We start from the raw sequence: 17,748 nt of genomic DNA on the forward strand, positions 1-17,748 counted from the left end.
TTGAAACAAGTAAATTTAAAGCATTTTACATGTATTAACTGATTCAATATCACAATAACTCAAATAATCATTTCCCCGCACTACAGATGAGGAAACTGAGGTCCAGAGAGCTTTCTTGCCCAAGGTCACATAGCTAGAATATGACAAAGTCAAGAATCAAACCATAAGAGTCCAGCACATTTAACTACACACCCTACTATCTTTACTGTAGGAGAGGAAGGAATACACAATACGTAAGCTGCTTTTTCAAACCCAACACACACACAGGTTCTTGCTTCTCTACCACCTTGCCTTGAGACTAAAGTATAATCCAATAGTATTATTCCAATTGAGTAACTGGAATGTGAACTGTATTAAAGCAGACAAAATATTAAATGTTACAGAAATTCAAAAAATTTTTTGAAAAATCTAGTCAATATATACAGCCCAAATTGCCAGGCTTTCCCCAAACTGCCATCCCTTCTCTTTGTGCTTCCAGAACACTTTGCATTAACTCTGTAGTACAGATCTAACTGTAATGAAACTTCTCTCCCACCACCTAAGCTGCATTCCTGGTCAGCAAACCTGTCAGCATATTGTTTGTACCCTGCTTTGGTGTGAGGTATCATAACTGACCCACGGTCAGTATGGAACCCAATAAAGTTTGCTGAATGAATGTCAACTAAGTTCAATGATGTACTGGTGTGAGGTATTCTACTGTAATATTATGACAGACAAGAATCAACACTTTAGCCATGCTGTGACTTAGAAAGGCTTTCAAATGAGTCTTGAGTGATGCCAGCTTAGAGAAGCAGGAAGGCAATTAGATGTATGAATCAAGAGCATGATAATTTAGAGGCAGTATACCAACTTCAAATTCTTCCAGGGCAGAGGTAGGAACAGCAGCAATCATTCTTAAAAGAGGATTAAGAAAAAAAAACAAAAAAGCACATTAATCTAACTTTGTAAAGTTGACAGTCAGCTAAGAAGTCCAAATAAAATTTAAAAAACAACTGTCATTTATTGGTATTTCATTCTCAAAATTAGGTAAAAGGTAATGACATTTACTGAAGGCAATGGAAATAACAAAGAAACTAAACATAATTCATGAATCTGTTCTGTGATAATGTAATCATGTATCTGTAACAGTTTTTTCAATGATTTAGCCCAAATTCAATCACTGGTTATAGGCCTCAACAATAGCACCTGAGAACTTGTTAAAAATGCAAATTTTCAAGTCCCATTTCAGACCTACAGATTCAGAAACTTGGGGTGGGACCAAGAAATCACACACACACACACATACACACACACACTTCCTTAAATATTTCAAGCAATTCTAAATTCTACCCAGTCTGGCTGTGAGGCATCAAGAGCCCTGGGGTTCTAGGCCTGACTACAGCCAACCCAGAGGTTAAGTTGTTTTGGGTCACAGAATTCAAAGCCTCTGAGCCACCCACTTAAAAGTACAAAAACAGGCAGTTTTGGCCACAGTTTCAGAGCATCTGTGAAGCCATCCACAGATTTGCCAAGGATCAAGGACAGGGAATTAAGAACTTCTGTTCTAGCTAATTATGTGAAGCTGGTAGGAGAGAAGAACTGCTGCTCTGAGCCTTTACTACCTGCCAGATGTATTCACCAGCCACGTCACTCACCCTTACAACAGCCCTAGGAAGGAGTAGATATAACACTACTTTATTGATGGAAAAATATGAAGCTCAAGGAGGTTAGATACCTTACCCAGTTGCAAACCTGGAAGATAGAAAGGAAAACCCAGCTGTTTTACCTGCGAGGTAAGAATAAAGATTAGTTACAGCCATATCTTGGAGATACTGTGGTTTGGTTCCAGATCACCGCAATAGAGCAAGTCACACAAATTTTTTGGTTTCCCACTGCATATAAAAGTTATGTTTACATTACACTGTAGTTTATTACATGTACAATAATATTATGTCTGAAAAAACAATGTACATGCCTTACTTAAAAAATACTTCACTGCTAAAAAATGTTAACCATCATCTGACAACACAGGGTTGCCCCAAACCTTCTATTTATAAAAAACAGAATAAAGTGAAGCATAATAAAAAGAGGTATGTCTGTATTTGATTCCAAAGCCTAACAAGCCCTGGCTTCCTCTTGATACTCAAAACGTGCCTGGAGGGACTTCCCTGGTGGCACAGTGGTTAAGAATCTGCCTGCCAATGCAGGGGACACGGGTTGATCCCTGGTCCAGGAAGATCCCACGTGCCGCAGAGCAACTAAGCCCGCATGCCACAACTGCTGAGCCTGTGCTCTAGAGCCCCCAAGCCACAACTACTGAGCCCACATGCCACAACCACTGAAGCCCGCGTGCCTAGAGCTTGAGCTCCGCAACAAGAGAAGCCACCACAATTAGAAGCCCGCTCACCACAATAAAGAGTAGCCCCCGCTTGCCGCAACTAGAGAAACTAGAGAAAGCCCACGTGCAGCAATGAAGACCCAACGCAGCCAGAAATAAATAAATAAGTAAATAAATAAATAAAATTTTTTTAAAGTGCCTGGAGCAAATGATATAAATTCTCTGAGCCCATCTCCTCATTATAAAATAACACAGCTGATGACAGACTGTATTTATTGATGATTTCTAAAATGTCTTCTTGCTTTTACATGCTAGATCCTACATAGGAGGAGATTTCTAAAACTTGGATACAGAATACAAGCATACCACATTTTACTGTACTTTGCTTTACTGTGCTTTGCAGATATTGTGTTTACAAATTGAAGGTTTGTGGCAACTCTGCAACAAAAAAGTCTATCTGCACCATTTTTCACAACAGTATTTGCTCACTTCATGTCTCTGTCCACATTCTGGTAATTCCTACAATATGTCAAACTTTTTCATTATTATTGTATTTGTTGTGGTGAACTGCAGTCAGTGATCCTTGATGTTACTACTGCAAAAAGTTAAGGATTCGCCGAAGAGTCAGATAATAGTTAGCATTTTTTAGCAATAAACTTTTTTTTTTTTAATTAATTTATATTTATTTTTGGCTGTGTTGGGTCTTCGTTTCTGTGCGAGGGCTTTCTCTAGTTGCGGCGAGCGGGGGCCACTCCTCATCGCGGTGCGCGGGCCTCTCACTATCGCAGCCCCTCTTGTTGCGGAGCACAGGCTCCAGACGCGCAGGCTCAGTCGTTGTGGCTCGCGGGCCCAGTTGCTCCGCGGCATGTGGGATCTTCCCAGACCAGGGCTCGAACCCGTGTCCCCTGCACTGGCAGGCGGATTCTCAACTGCTGCACCACCAGGGAAGCCAATAACTATTTTTTAATTAAGGTATATACATTGTTTTTTAGCCATAATGCTACTGCATACTTAACAGACTATAATATAGTGTAAACATAACTTTTATATGCACTGGGAAACCAAAAAATTCATGTGACTCACTTCATTGCAATATTCATAAAACTGTGGTGGTCTGGAACCAAGCCCACTATTTCTCCGAGGGCACCTGTAGAAAGAATCATGCTGAAGGTACCATCTTTTAGATAGGAAGCACAAACAACCAGATTAAAATCAACTGGCAAAAGACTGACAAACTCAAGACTGTGTCCTTTATAACCTAAACTACTTTATAACCTAAACAATACTAACTCTCAGGTAAAAAGTACAGTCATCCCTCAGTTTCCAAAACGGATTGGTTCCAGGAGCCCCCGTGAATACCAAAATCTGAGGAGGCTCAAGTCCCTTACATAAAATGACAGTACAGTACAATGAATACAGTCAGCCCTCCTTATCCACAGGTTTCACAGCCAAGGATTCAACCAATCTGGGTTCAATTCAATTGACTGAATTCAATCCACGGTTGGTTGAATCCGTGGATATGGAGGGCCAAGTGTATATGCAATGGCGGGTTACAAATATCTACTAGCCACTCATTAAACTCAATTCTTTTAGAACAATATTATTCTAGAAATCTCCTCCCACGTTATGTTTCCAAAATAGGTCCCATTTTCAGCAGGTCTGGCACAAAAATATTATGGCACAGAGCAATTAATGGTCAGGGGTTGGCTGGCTAACTTAGCCAGTGACAATGAGGACAATGAAGGACAGATATGAAATACTTCAGAAGTTGGCCTGACAAACATGGTGACAAATATACAAAAGGGAGGCATTTACTCTCTCATGTAAAAATCTGTCTTTGGTACTAGACAGATAACAGTGTCACACAGGTAAAGAGAACAGAGGACTAAGGCTACCAGTGGGTTTGGTTAAGTGAGTGGAGATATAAACCTCCATGTAGAACTCACTGGGCTTATATATGCCCTTATGAGACATTCAAATGGAGATAAACTCTAGGGCCTGGAGATCAAGACATCAGGGCAGATTTAGGAGTCATCAGCATACATGTGATAGCTGAATCTATACAGAAAAAAAGGGGCAGCAGAAAGAACCCTAAAGAACATCAACATGTAACAGGCGAGTGCAGGTGACCTAGATGTAGGAGATAAAAATCCAGGGGTGGGGGGAGTTTTAGGAAAGCCAAGGAAAATAGTTTTAAAGAGGAGGAAGTGATGAACAGCAACAAATGCCATAAAAAGGGCAAGAGCTAAATAGAATATTACATTGGATTTGGTAATTAGTGACTTTATGACAAAGCTGAGGGGTAAAAATGGAAATCGGATTTCAGAAACGTGATCAGCAAATAAGAAAAGGAGATAATAAACAAAGGTCACTTGTTCGAGAAGCTGAGTTTAACAGAATATATTTAGCTTCTCTGAATGTAGAGGCTTTACCTGACACTCAGGGATAGATCCATGAGTGACTCTTAAAAAAAAAAAAAAAGAAAATCCTGTCTTTAAGTTAGTTCTTATTCAATTACAGCATTTTTATGTCAAATAGAAATATTAAGTGCTCAAAAGATATAAAGTGTTTTTCCACGCACCGTTCTGGATATTAACATGTTTTCTTATATAATCCTTGAAAACCTATGAAGTAGGTATTACTATTCCTAATTTACAAATGAGACAACTAAGGCACAGAGAAGATATGGTACTTGCTGAGGTCTCATAGCTCGCAGTATGGTAGTCAAGCCCAAAATTTCACACAAAAGAGTAAGAGGGAGGGTGGGCAATGTGTGAAGTGAGGGTTAATAGATGAGAACTGTAAATGTTATAGTTAAGACTGTACTGACTGTTTAACCGGCCAAAGTTTAATATCAAGAACTTATTTTCAATTTGAAAGAATTCGTGTCTTCTCATCTCAGAATCCTACATTGCTAAGACCTGACATTTTTATGCCTCTTATGACACTCAGATTCAGCACTGCATTACAACTGTGTCATTTCTCCTACTGAACTGCAAGTTACTTGAAAATGGGAGTGTATCTTATTTGTCTTTGTATCTCTATACCCTTAATCTTAAAAGTAGAAGATACTAGACTTACTGCAGTAACCATTTCTCAGTATACACAAATATCAAATTATGTTGTACACCTGAAACTAATACACCGTTACATGTCAATTATACCACAATTAAAAAAAGAAAGATTCTCAGTAAAGGTTGGTTGTGTGAATAATCATTTTTACTTTTCTGAAGTTTCTGGGGGCTTCCATAATATACTTTTAAAGTCTTTAATCGCTGTGTAGGACTGTTCTGCCTCAGATATTACTTGGATTGTCTATGGACCACGCAATTTACTGATTTTGGTGGAAATACCCTTCTGAAGTAAAAATCAAATATAATTCCCCTGGATAAAACCTTTTAAAGATTCCTATCACCTACTAGTCAAAGGTCATAGCCCTGTTCTCCAACCTTAGCCCTAACCCACTCTCCCTGGTTCCAACTACCAAACCACCTATACTTCTTCAATGGTCCACTGCAACATATGTGTTCACCGGGTGAACGTCTCCTCCTCCATCAAGACAACTGAAATTCTTTTTTTTAATCATTACTTTTTTAAAAACTAAATTTATTTATTTATTTTGGCTGTGTCGGGTCTTCATTGCTGCGCGTGGGTTTTCTCTAGTTGCAGTGAGCAGCGGCTACTCTTCGTTGCGGTGCGCGGGCTTCTTATTGCGATGGCCTCTCTTGTTGCGGAGCACGGGCTCTAGGCGCACGGGCTTCAGTAGCTGTGGCACACGGGCTCAGTAGTTGTAGCGCATGGGCTTAGTTGCTCCGCGGCATGTGGGATCCTCCCGGACCAGGGCTCAAACCCGTGTCCCCTGCATTGGCATGCGGATTCTTAACCACTGAGCCACCAGGGAAGTCCTGAAATTCTTTTTTAAAGCCTTCTCATATTTGCAATTTTCATTTTCGCTCTCTCCCTTACTATACTGTAAATTTCCTAAAAACAAACTCCACAAGGCAACACTGATCTTTTTCATTCTCAGATCTGGCAAGTAGAGGCTCAGTAAGTGTTTAATAAATGTTTGTTAAAAGAGTAAATCATTGAAGCATAATTCAGTAAATCTGCAGGAACTATATAATACTGATCCATTATCAAAAGTAAAGATTTTAGGTAGCTTTCCACTACTGATAATGAATGGTGCACTTTTCTATTCTGTCTCATCCCCAAAACTCGTGAATTCAAGATAACTTGTACCTTCATCACCAGCTAATCATGAGCACCATCACCAAACACACAAAATAGACCCAAGGACTACCAAAACCTCTTTATGACCCAGTCGAACCAATAAGGCATGTTTACAACTATTGGTAAAAGATATGAAAAAACATCACTTAAAAGGCTTTGGAAGTGCTCCAATTTAAGTGTGTGAAATGAATTAAAATGACACAATTCTGGGGCAGCATCTTTTTCATCTTTTTATCTCTAGGTGCATACCAAATTGAAGGCACTCAAATATATACTTTTAAAAAACCTGAGTCACAGCTAGCTTGGTCAAAGAGAAGCTCTGTCAGGTTTCCAGACAGCCCAAGAATATAATGTGTCAGCCTTGAGGCCTTAGGCAAATCATCTGAACTGTTAACATTTTCTTTTTCTCATACACTGCCTCAGCATGTTTGGAACGCAATGTGCTTTAACAAGTCCTGTCACAAGACGCAATGTGTTGGGAGGAGATCTTCACATTTCATCCCAGAATAACTAAGTCTTCACAGTTATCTTCAAGCTGCTTCACCCATGTTACTTAATCCTGGGCCTTTATTATCTTCATTGTACAGATGGGGGAAGGAAGGATATAAAATGACTTGGCTGAAGAGGTCCAGCAAGTCACCAAAAGAGCCTTCATTTTAACTATCAGTCCCTCATCCTCTCTTCACAGAACCATTTTGTTTGAGAAACTTTCACTGACAGCAGGCAGAAGAGAGCGTCAAACTAGTTACTAGCTCTTACTTGTTTAATCTGAATGAATAACCTAAGCTCCCTAGACCTGTAGGTTATGATAGCTCTAGGACAGGAGATTTGATGGATTAAGTTTTGCTGATTGAATCCAAATTCGTAAATCTACCTCAAACTTCTAAATTTCGACATAGCTTGACCTAAACTTTAAAGGCATTATTTTTTCTCTGTCCAGATCTCTAATTTTTCCAAATTTTGGTCAGTCTCCTAAATGTGTCAAGTCATACCTACCTTTTCAGTTCAGGATCAAGGCTACCAGAACTTTCTCCTACTTAAGCAGTAAACCAATCCCTCCTGAGCCATGAAGGATTGATTCCAAGGCACCCATCAATCACAGCCAACTCTAGATCTAGACTCTAATCTGAACTGTTAGGGGAGCCCAGCAATTTCGAATTCCAGGCAGTCCCTCTTACACCTCCGAACCACCCTTGGGAGGAGTGCCTCTTCTAATCGCCGCCCCATTATGGGGTCCAGAAAAGGGATATGTCAATAGTCTCAGATTCAACAAAAACTATTATCCCCGTTGCAAGTAATGGTAACTTGGCAATCACAACTACGGACCTTGAAATGGGGTAATAACTTAAAGATCCCCACATTATACGTGCTGAGAACAAATTATTTAGCAGATTCCATTTCCTGGGCCCAAGTGACTTGCATAACTGGGCGATCAGCATAGGCTCGAAAGAGCAGGGAGCTCACAATTCAGTTTACTGTACTTTACCACAAAATTCTACACCAAAATATTCTCACACATGCCTGCCTGCAGATGATGTAAATTCTTCAGCTCGTCTTTTAACTAGACCGCTGGCGGGGTTCTCTTCCTCTGCAGTGGCCACGGGCCACCAGCAACTACTTCTAACGGCTGTCCCCTGCGGCTCGAGCTAACAATCCTCCAAGCCCGCGAGTCCCGCAGCCTCTGCTAAACGGACACCTCAGCCCCAAACTGGCCATCCCCTCCTCCCCCACGTCCCCGCGTCGCTCGTCATCCCACGCCAGGCGCCACCCTCTCTCCATCCCCGATAGGATTTGGGGCTTAACGCTGCGACCGCCAGCGGGAGCGGTCCCCGAGCTGGCACCTACCTCCCACCTCCTCCTCCAGGCGCGGCCGGGGGTCACCGCTCGCCTACCCCAACGGCCGCGCCGAGCCTCCCGCAGAGAAGCGGGGCGCCGCGCCAGGTGCCGGTGCTCACCTCCGCGCCCTCCCCCCGCCCGCCCCCCGCCCACCTGCCCCAGGCCCCAGGCCCCGCCGGCGCCGTCGCCCCTCCCCGGGCAAGCGCGTCACAATCCCCGGCGCGGGCCGAGGCTCTCACCGTCACGGCCCCCGGGTGCGGCGGAGACGCACCGCTCAGCGTCCTAAACCTGCTCGCGCAGCCCCGAGGGCCCGCACAGGCGCGGCGGCACGCAGCGCCCGGGCCGGCGGCCCCGCCTCCACCTCCAGCTCCCGCCTTCCCCGCCTCCGGCCGGGCTCCGCCTCTCGCCTCGCTGCAGCCTCCCGGGCTCTGCAGGTTTGCAAGGTTCCCACCCCGCCCCCGCGCCACTGGCGCCGCAGGCCAGCCTCCTCCCATTGGCTCCACCAGTTGCTAGGCGATGAACAACAGCGGCCTGCATTGGTCCGGTGGGGGCCCTGAGTCTCCTCCCTACCTCCAAAAAAACCCGGAGAAAAAGAAAACCTTATCCCTAGAGCCTGAGCGGGATGCTGGCGCAGCTGCGGCTGCGGCACCTGTTACGCCCTGTGATTCACCCTGCCGGGCCCTGCTCCCCACCCCCTCCTCACGACCGCGGAGCTGGGGGCCCAAAGCTTCGTGGGGCTGGGGGCGGGGGGAGGGGGGTCGTGGCTGCTTTAAAGCACGTGTTCCGAGCCCCGGTGAACCCCAACACCCACCCTAGGAGCAAAGGTGAAGCGCCCAGAAAAGCCACGTGCGCTTGCAAAAGTGGGGAAATAAACCAAACAACAGCCGGCACCCAGAATTAGGTCAGGCCTAGGGGAAGGGAGGTTCAAGCGCCGGGAGTCGAGAATGCCAAGGAGAAAGTTCATGTAAAATTAGGGCAAGAAATGGACCTAGGCGGAAGACAGCGGAAAGACTAAGAAAAGGCACTTGTGAACTAGACGTTTATGCAAAAAAGTCCCACACTCACTGATCAAAATATGCGCAAAGAAAACGTATGCCTGCTACACCCGTAGCCGGGGTCATGCAGGCTCCTCCCCTGTTCCACGGCAGCCTAAAATTCTCCAGGGAAGATGAGAGGCCAGAGAAAGAAAAGAGATCAGATGGAGAAATCGCAGGCATATGAGTTGAGTTATAAACACAAGATGTACTTGGATAGATTTTTTTTAAGTGAAGCCAAGAAATTCACTCAAGAAAGGAAAAACAGGTTTGGTATTTTAAGGAGGCTCCTGAGAGCACTTTGAAACCAAAATAGTATGAGAGAAGGACAAGAAATATTAACGCTGAAGAACAAGGGAGAGAGGAGTGCCCCCTTCCAATTTACACACACATATCCCCATTCCTGAATGAAAGATCAAGGCGAGAAAATGAACATGCCATGGCGGCAACTTCAGAAACCAAGGTAATCCTCCTGTTTGCCTTTGGCCTAAGCGATCGGGAGGCCTGGATTGATGCTGTTAAGCATAGGTGAATGACAGCCGAATTGCCAGTTAGGGCCCTCATTGTAAGGACGCTATTAGCGCAGGCTGGTAGGGAGGAAAGCCAGTTATTACCAATAATTACGTTAATCGCTAACCCAGACAACTGATGGGAGTAAAGGGGGTTACCCCTGCTCCCGAGAGGGGTTTTGAAATTTCAACTGTCCACCCCCCAAAATCCCACACCCCTTCCCATCTTAAGAAGCAACTTAGTGACAGTTTGAAGTAACACTTCCAAGTTCATTTTGACCATTTTAACCTCCTCACAGTCAAAAAGCGAGAGCTCACTCTCCGATTAGCTAGAAGCTTTGAGAGCGGTTGATTCGATACGCAGCGTCTGGCACTCCCTGTTGTGACCTAACCACTTACGGTGCAGGATTTTAAGAAGGCTTGGGTCAGGCAGAGGTGAGCTCCGGGAAGTTCGGCTCCGCCCCCAGCCGCAAGGATGAATCAGAGCTGTCTGATTAAACCAGTGCTTTAGAAACTTTTGCTCTACTCCTAAAAATTTTTGAGGGCCCCAAAGAGCTTTTGTTTATGTGGGTTATACCTATTGATATTTACTATACTAGAAATTAAAACTGAGAAATTTAAAAATATTTATTTTAAAATAATAATAATTACATCTTATCATAAATAGCAAATTTTTATGGAAAATAACTATATTTCTCCCGAACATAGTAAAAAGAATCATAGTACTTTAAAAATTTGCAAATATCTTTAGTGTCTGGCTTAATGGAAGGCAATTGGATCTTCAAATCTGCTGCATTTAATCTATTGCACTATTTCAGGTAGCCTTTGGAAAACTCCACTGTACACTCAGAATGGGAGAAAAAAAGGCAAATAACATTTTAGTATTATAACAATAGTTTTGACCTTGCAAACTCCCTGAAAGGGTCTTGGGGATCACCTCCTAAAATCCCCATGCCCCCTGCCCTTTTCTCCAATTAATACTTTGAGAGCCACTGGTCCAGATGGGTCTTGATACTTTGTCCCCCTTTATCAATGACTGGTTTAGGAGCTAAGCATGTGACCTAATTCTGGTGAGTACATAATGGGAAGTGGGGGGAAGGGGACTTCAGGGGAAGGGTTTTATCCCTGAGAGCCCCTAAGAAGTCTTTTCCTTACTTCTTGCCTTGGCCATCCTCCAGTAAGGAAGACATGTTTGGAGCTGTGGTGACACATCCCCCAACAATGAGCAAGAAAAATACAGGAAAGGTAACCCAGAACCTAGAAGTCACTAAGTGGCTAAGTTAACCTACCCTGGCTCTGCATACCTCCAGACTGCTCACATATGAGATAGCAAGTGTTCTATCACCTAAGCCATTTGGGGTCAGGTATTTGGTTACTTGCAGCCAAGAAGATCCTGACTAATGTACAGGACAAGATAAAGAATTTGGCTACAGCCTGAAAATAGTCTAAGGATGCTTTTTGGCCCAGAGGTAAAGGAATTGGGCTTAATAGAACTTTGCTATGGTAAAGGAAATAAAGGGGAAAGACACAGTCTAGAATGTTTTTTAATGCCTAACTGTGCCTACTTTCCCCCCCTTCTAGCAAAATTAAGGGGATGTGACTATTAAGTGTTGCTGTTTTCCAAAACACATCAAAACTTCCACCTTTGCTCCTCTGTAGTCTATATCACAGTGGTCAGATTAAGTCTTTAAAAATATAATTCATATCATAATGAGTTTCTGTTTTGGTTCCCCTCAGACAGTGTTAAAGCCAAATTTCTTTCCGTGGCTACAAGTTTCTCATGACCTGCCCTCCAACTCCTTACCTATCTGACCTCATATCCTACAACTCTCTCCATTAGCCACTGCTCTTCGTTCTTGCCAGGCACTTTCCTGCCTCAGGACCTTTGCACTATTCCCTCTGTTTGAATGTTCTTCCTCTTAAAATCTATATTACTTATCTCTCCCCTTTCAAATCTAACCAAAGTCACCCTCTTGTGAGGCCCAACCTAACAACATTATTTAAAACTGGAACCCCCTCCAGCTTCCTAAATATCTCTTACCTTGCTCTTATGTAATCTTCAACCATAGTACAGAGTTTACTTTTTTTCATTTGTTATTTGTTTAGTCCATTTCCCTTTACTAGAATGTAAGCCCAACAGGGACAGAGATTTTGTCTGATTGTTCACTGATGTATGCCCAGTGCCTAAAACAGTGCCTGGTACTTAGTGATTGGTGCTCAATAATTATTTGTGAATAAATGAATATAACTTCAAATGGATGTTTTTCATTTCAAATAAATCACTTTGGCAGGCTATATACATGTTCCAATGATGCTGCTCAAAAGTATCACATTAGGAGACACTGAATTTTTGAAAAGAATTCTCTCTTTGAGAAAAAATCTGATTTTTGGAATGATCCAAAAGTTATTCAGAGCCAAATCTGATGAACACATTCTGGAGTCATGTTAAAATGCCAAAACCTGTGTTTTCCAACTAAGTTACTGCATTTGGGTGGATAGAGAAAGGTCAAAAAACAAGGTGTGTTTGATTTTCTAAGACAGTAAAATGACTGTGAACATAATTTCAAAGAGGAATTTTAAAAATACACACTAATAACAAGTTGAAGGAAAAGTATACATGTATTTTAAACTCTACATGTTTCTGTGTATGTGTGAATGAATCTCTTCCAACCTGTCTGCAGGCTTCCATTCTTGCCCCTACTTTTTTTCAAAAATGAAGATCAGATCCTCTCTGCTGCCCTCCCCCCCCCCCCCCATCTTCAATAAAGAATCTTTCATGGCCTCTCATTGTATTTAGCATGAAATTGAACTTCCTACCCAGTCATGCATGCATGATCTGGCCCCTATACCCCTCTTAGAACTCTTACTTTGGTTATGCAAAGTGCCAGCCTAGTGGCCCCCTTTTTTCTCCTCTGGTCCTTTGAACCTGCCATTCACTCTGCTGAAAGGCTCTTCCAAGAAGGTTTCAAGACTCTGATTCTTTTTCGTCATTCAGATCCCACTTCCATATGTAAAGCAACCTTCCCACGTCTGGTTTATTTGTCTACTTGTTTGCTTGCTTATGGCCTGTCTCCTCCCACTAGAATGTAAGCCCCATGAAGGCAGGGACCTTGTTGGTCATGTTTGCCTCTAGTCCCAGCCCCTTCATGCCTTCCCTGGAGGGTTGCTAACCATACTGTTAATAGTAAGATTGCTTTACATTTTATTAACTTCGGTAACATATGAATTTTTATAAGTATTATTATAATTTTAAAATATTTTAATTTTGCTGAAATAAATTGGCTCTGATTTTAATACATGTAGTAAGTTAATAATGCACCCCCTATTTACTCATATGTGTTCCTCAGAAACCAGTGTTTCAAATACCCCAGCAAACATTCAGGTCACACTGCTTCTAATACCATGTATATTCAAATCTGGATAATAATGGGCCACCTTACAAAGGCTTTCTGCTGTAATTCATACCATCTGGATTATTTCAATAGCAGCAACAATTTCTGGATCTAGTGAAGACCATTGCTTTTCAGGGCCTCTATGCTCTAACAGATGAGAAGAGGGGCTGGGTCACCTCTTCTTAATGGCCTCACTTTCATTAATTCTGTGTTCTGGCCAGGATTGTCTTTCCAGGGGTGGCAAGGTGGAGAAACAAAGTCTTGCTGGATTCTGTACTAGGAACTTTCACATCCGTAGCCTCATTTTAGTCACAAGATCAATTTAAGCCTGTTTGTAATTAACTACAAAATGGTATAGGACAAACTCCAAGGGCCATGAGACTTTAGAGTCCTCGCTGAGGGCTGCAGTGGTCAGGGAGTACTCAGTGGAGGAGAGGGAACTGGAGTAGGGCCTTGGGGCAATCTTGACTCTGCAAGCCTAGCAGTAAGCAGAGACCAGACCACTAGGTCTGCTTCTGGGTCTAAAAGGTGGCCTTACACTTAGCTGGGCTTGGCTCCTCTAGCTATCTGAGTGAATCTCTGCATCATGCTGCATTTCCAAAGATGATTTCATTTCTGGCCAGTCCCTTTGGATTTGGGCCAGTAGTGGTTCAGCTTGAAACAACAGTCCTGTGCCATTTATGAAGTGTTGGCTGAGTCTGCAGAAAAAGCAGGCCACTGTGGTTCCCCCTTCCTCCCACCTCCACCCAGGTGAAGAGTCTCAGAAAAGAAAACTATCCTTCCTCATTACCCGCCCTGCCGCCCTGCCCTACCCCACCTCCCATGCCCCACCACCATAAACAAACACACAGAACAGCGGCCAAAATGCTTAATCATCTTCTAGGTGGTTCGCTCTTAGTGCTTTAGATTTTGTCTGGTCTGCTGAATGTTTTGCTCTACGATTTCTTTAGAAAGTGTTTTTTGTTTGTTTGGTTGGTTGTTTTGGGGGTTTTTGTTTTTGTTTTTTCTGAACCTGATGACTTTTACCAAGCTAACTCTTTGGTTTCCAACTCTCCATTTGTCCCAAAATTGATTTATTAATTTAAAAATATTTCATATAAAACTTGATTATGCATAAGTCACTCCAACAGTTAATAAGGTGCTATCATAGAAAAGTGATCAGGTACCAACCAGAGTAGTTCTCAAACCCTGTATTTCCAAAGGAGAAGCATACCTCCTTTAGGAAATGCAATGAACATTCATGCAAAACATACACACATGCACACACACACACACACAGAAACACTGCACAAAGCTTACCTTGAGGACTACAGTGGCCTCTAAACCTTTCAAATACGGAACATTTTGGCTCAGTCTACTCTTCTAAGCTTGCAAATTTAAACCCCAAGCATTGAGCGGACAGCAAAAGACCCTCCAAGGAAGTAGGGGGACTATAAATGACTCAAAATGTTTTTTAGTTATACTGAAATCTATGTAAAAACCACTGAGCACAAAGATCCAGCATTAACTTGAAGAGTTGTGATATAATTCTGCACCAAAGCACCCTTTTATTTCACATAGTCTTAGTTTCCCTGCTCTTATTTGAAAATTTCCTTAACAGTTTAATGAATATTTATTGAATGATTACTGTGTGAGAGATTGAGAGGTTTTAAGCCCCTGCTCACAACAGGAACTCAGAGTTTCCCAGAAACACAGAATAATCCATTGACACTTGAGTCTGACTGCCTGGGCTGAAATACTGGCTGGGCCACCTGGGTCCATGTTGACATCACTGAACTCTCAAACCCACCTTTCCTCCTCTGGGCATTCTGTTTAGTAAACAATAAATGCTTCATGGTCTAAGTGACTTCTAGTTAGGTTGTTTGATAATTGCAGCCAAAAGCATCCTGATAATACATTGAAAAAAGAATTTTCATGAAGTGACCTGATGGTGTGATATTTCATTTTATTGGCACAAATATACTCAAGTGCCACATGTGGAAACAGTCAAGTGAGCAAAAAAGTCAGTGAAAAATGAAGTATAGGAGTTATTTACAGAGGATTGAATGGAATAATTAAATGAGAAGCAGGGAAAATGAGGGACTGTGTCTATGCTTTGAATTACAAATATGTATCTTAGATATTAACATTTTTCTAAATTATATTTTCTTTCTTTACTAATTTAACTAGGCCAGAAAAATTAAGACACATTGATAAATATGACTTTGCACAAAATGATTTGCTCTTTTGAAAATTTCAGACCACAGCACTATGTTTTCTGGCTAGTACTTGCTTTATGTTATAGGTATATTCCAGCAAAAGTCATGTGTAAATAATGCATTTAGAAATCAAGTCATAATCTGAATGTACTAGTGAAACTAGATGTTTAAAATTACGATAAATCTATTTGCATGATGAATGATGCCTTCGTAGAACAAATAATGTCATTATTTGTCCATTCTATAAGATTATATTTTAATATGTTGGATTTTCTTAAAAGGGTTTCACCTTTCCTTATTTAAAACCCAGACTTTTGGGTAACTATTTTAATGAAGAGTTTTCTGTAATATGAATCTCAATAGAGATGGCTGAGGTGTTGCAATCAACAAAACAGTTCTTATCTTTTTATTCTGCAACTGGCAATTCAATTTTATCTTAGTAATAAATTTCCATTTGATTTCATTATTTCTATTTCACTAGGCAAAGTTTCTCTGTCTGCATTTTCAGGGAAGAAGAAATCTGAAGGCTTGATTTCTGGTGGATTTTATGTCCTGCTTTGCAAACCTCTATCAATGATGTCATCAAATAATTGTTCAACTTGAAATATAGTGGAATACAATCCTCTGTATACTGGGTAAAACACCCACATAAAAATTCAGAGTTGAAAAACTTAGATATCAATTAAAATATGGTATTGATTTAAAGTAACTGCTTAAGACTTAACAATCGTGTGTGAATCTGCCTGTCCCTTTAAAAAGAAAAGCAATTGCGTTCTGGTTGCTGAGCTCTCTTGGATTTATTTTATCTTAGCAGCTGTTCCTAAAGTAGATGTTATTCAAATGAGGGTTTTCAAGCTCTTTGTTGTGTTTTTCACGACTTATAGTATATGCTATCAAACATAAAACTCAAATTTAGAATGGGGTAGGGGTGGGGACAATTAGAAATACTGGAGAAATAAAATAATATTGAAAAAACCCTCTAATTTTCATTTAACAAAGATAGGACTGTTGAACATGATCTGCCTGAAGCCCCAGACAGTAGCAAGGCAAAACCCCTGAACCTCTAAGCACCAAAAGTGGTTGATATATTTAGTAATTAGTGTATGTGTAGGGGGAGGGAATGTCTTAAATGGAAGTAATGGCACTTTCTGTGATTACAGAAGATGAGGAAAGAACACATCAAACATTTTTCTTGCCACTCCAAAGTAAGCATATTATAAATTTTGCCTAACATAGGCTACCCTTTGACCTAGAAAGAATAACTACAACTCATACACCTTCTGTTCCATTTATTTTTGTTGCTTTTTTCTTTTTTCTTTTTTTTTTCAAGAGGCAGCATAGCTTGATCATTAAGCATGCAAGCTCTGGGCAAGGATCTTGGCTCTGCCCCATACTTGCTGTGGGTACTTATATTTTTCATTTAATTTACAAATTAAATGGGTTAGCTTTGCTAACAGCAAAGTATATATGGAATGTTAACTTATTTAGGAGTTAGCCATATATAACATTTTTAGTTATATGTAATCATTTCCTAGTATTAATGTTAATGATTTATTGAGTGATAATTATTTGTCCACCAGTGTTCTAAGTGCTTTACATATTAATTCATTTAATCCTCACAACAACCCTATGAGGTAGGTATCATTATTGCTTTTATTTCTAGACTAGGAATTAAGAAGGTAGAGGTTATTTTGCCCAAAAATACCCAGCTAGTAAATTTCAGAGTTAGGGTTTACAGAGCTCTTCTCTTAACCACCATGTCATTCCCAGTCTTTTTAGGACTGCCTTAATCTTTCTTGCTCTCCAATCATTTTTGTTCAAATGCCTGCCGATTAGTGAACAGAAATCTTCAAACCGGGATAACCACGTTCTGCCCATGTACATGAAAACTCTGTAGTGCTACACAGCATGGGTAGTTTTAAGGGGATCAATTCCACATTCTCAACTTTCATTTCTACACTTTCCTAAAACTTATCTGCCTGAGAACATGCTTGCAGCCTCTTTTCCATCCCTTTTTTACAATCGCCATTTTTCCACTTAAAAAAAGAAAGTCATTCTTCTCACAAATTCCACATCATAGCATGGTGCATTCACCCCAGGTGCACAAAACATGGAAAATGAGAAGCCTGTGTTAGTGTTGAGAAAGGGAATGACTATGATGACTGGGGAACAAAAGTGTCACCTGCTAGCGCACTAAAAAATTTTTTAAATGGCTTTCATTCAGATTCGGCT

At 41.4% G+C, this 17,748-nt stretch overlaps 1 protein-coding gene across 13 annotated transcripts in view; it reads right to left on the reverse strand.

Moving 5' to 3' along the window:
- The window catches only part of SSX2IP (SSX family member 2 interacting protein), a 42,881-nt gene extending 34,109 nt beyond the window's left edge, over positions 1–8,772 (reverse strand). For 5 of the 13 annotated variants that reach the window (XM_057558679.1, XM_057558669.1, XM_057558666.1 and 2 more), the window contains exons 1-2: positions 8,623–8,758; positions 1,720–1,765 (exon numbers count right to left, since the gene is read on the reverse strand). The gene's annotated coding sequence lies outside the window, so the exon portion shown is untranslated. Of the gene's footprint in view, positions 1–1,714; positions 1,766–8,622 lie in introns of all 13 variants that reach the window. The other 8 variants (XM_057558683.1, XM_057558681.1, XM_057558675.1 and 5 more) reach the window with 5 other exon arrangements.
- Positions 8,773–17,748: the final 8,976 nt, after the last annotated feature.

This window comes from Balaenoptera acutorostrata, chromosome 1 (assembly GCF_949987535.1).
Source record: "Balaenoptera acutorostrata chromosome 1, mBalAcu1.1, whole genome shotgun sequence".
Lineage (NCBI taxonomy): Eukaryota > Metazoa > Chordata > Mammalia > Artiodactyla > Balaenopteridae > Balaenoptera > Balaenoptera acutorostrata.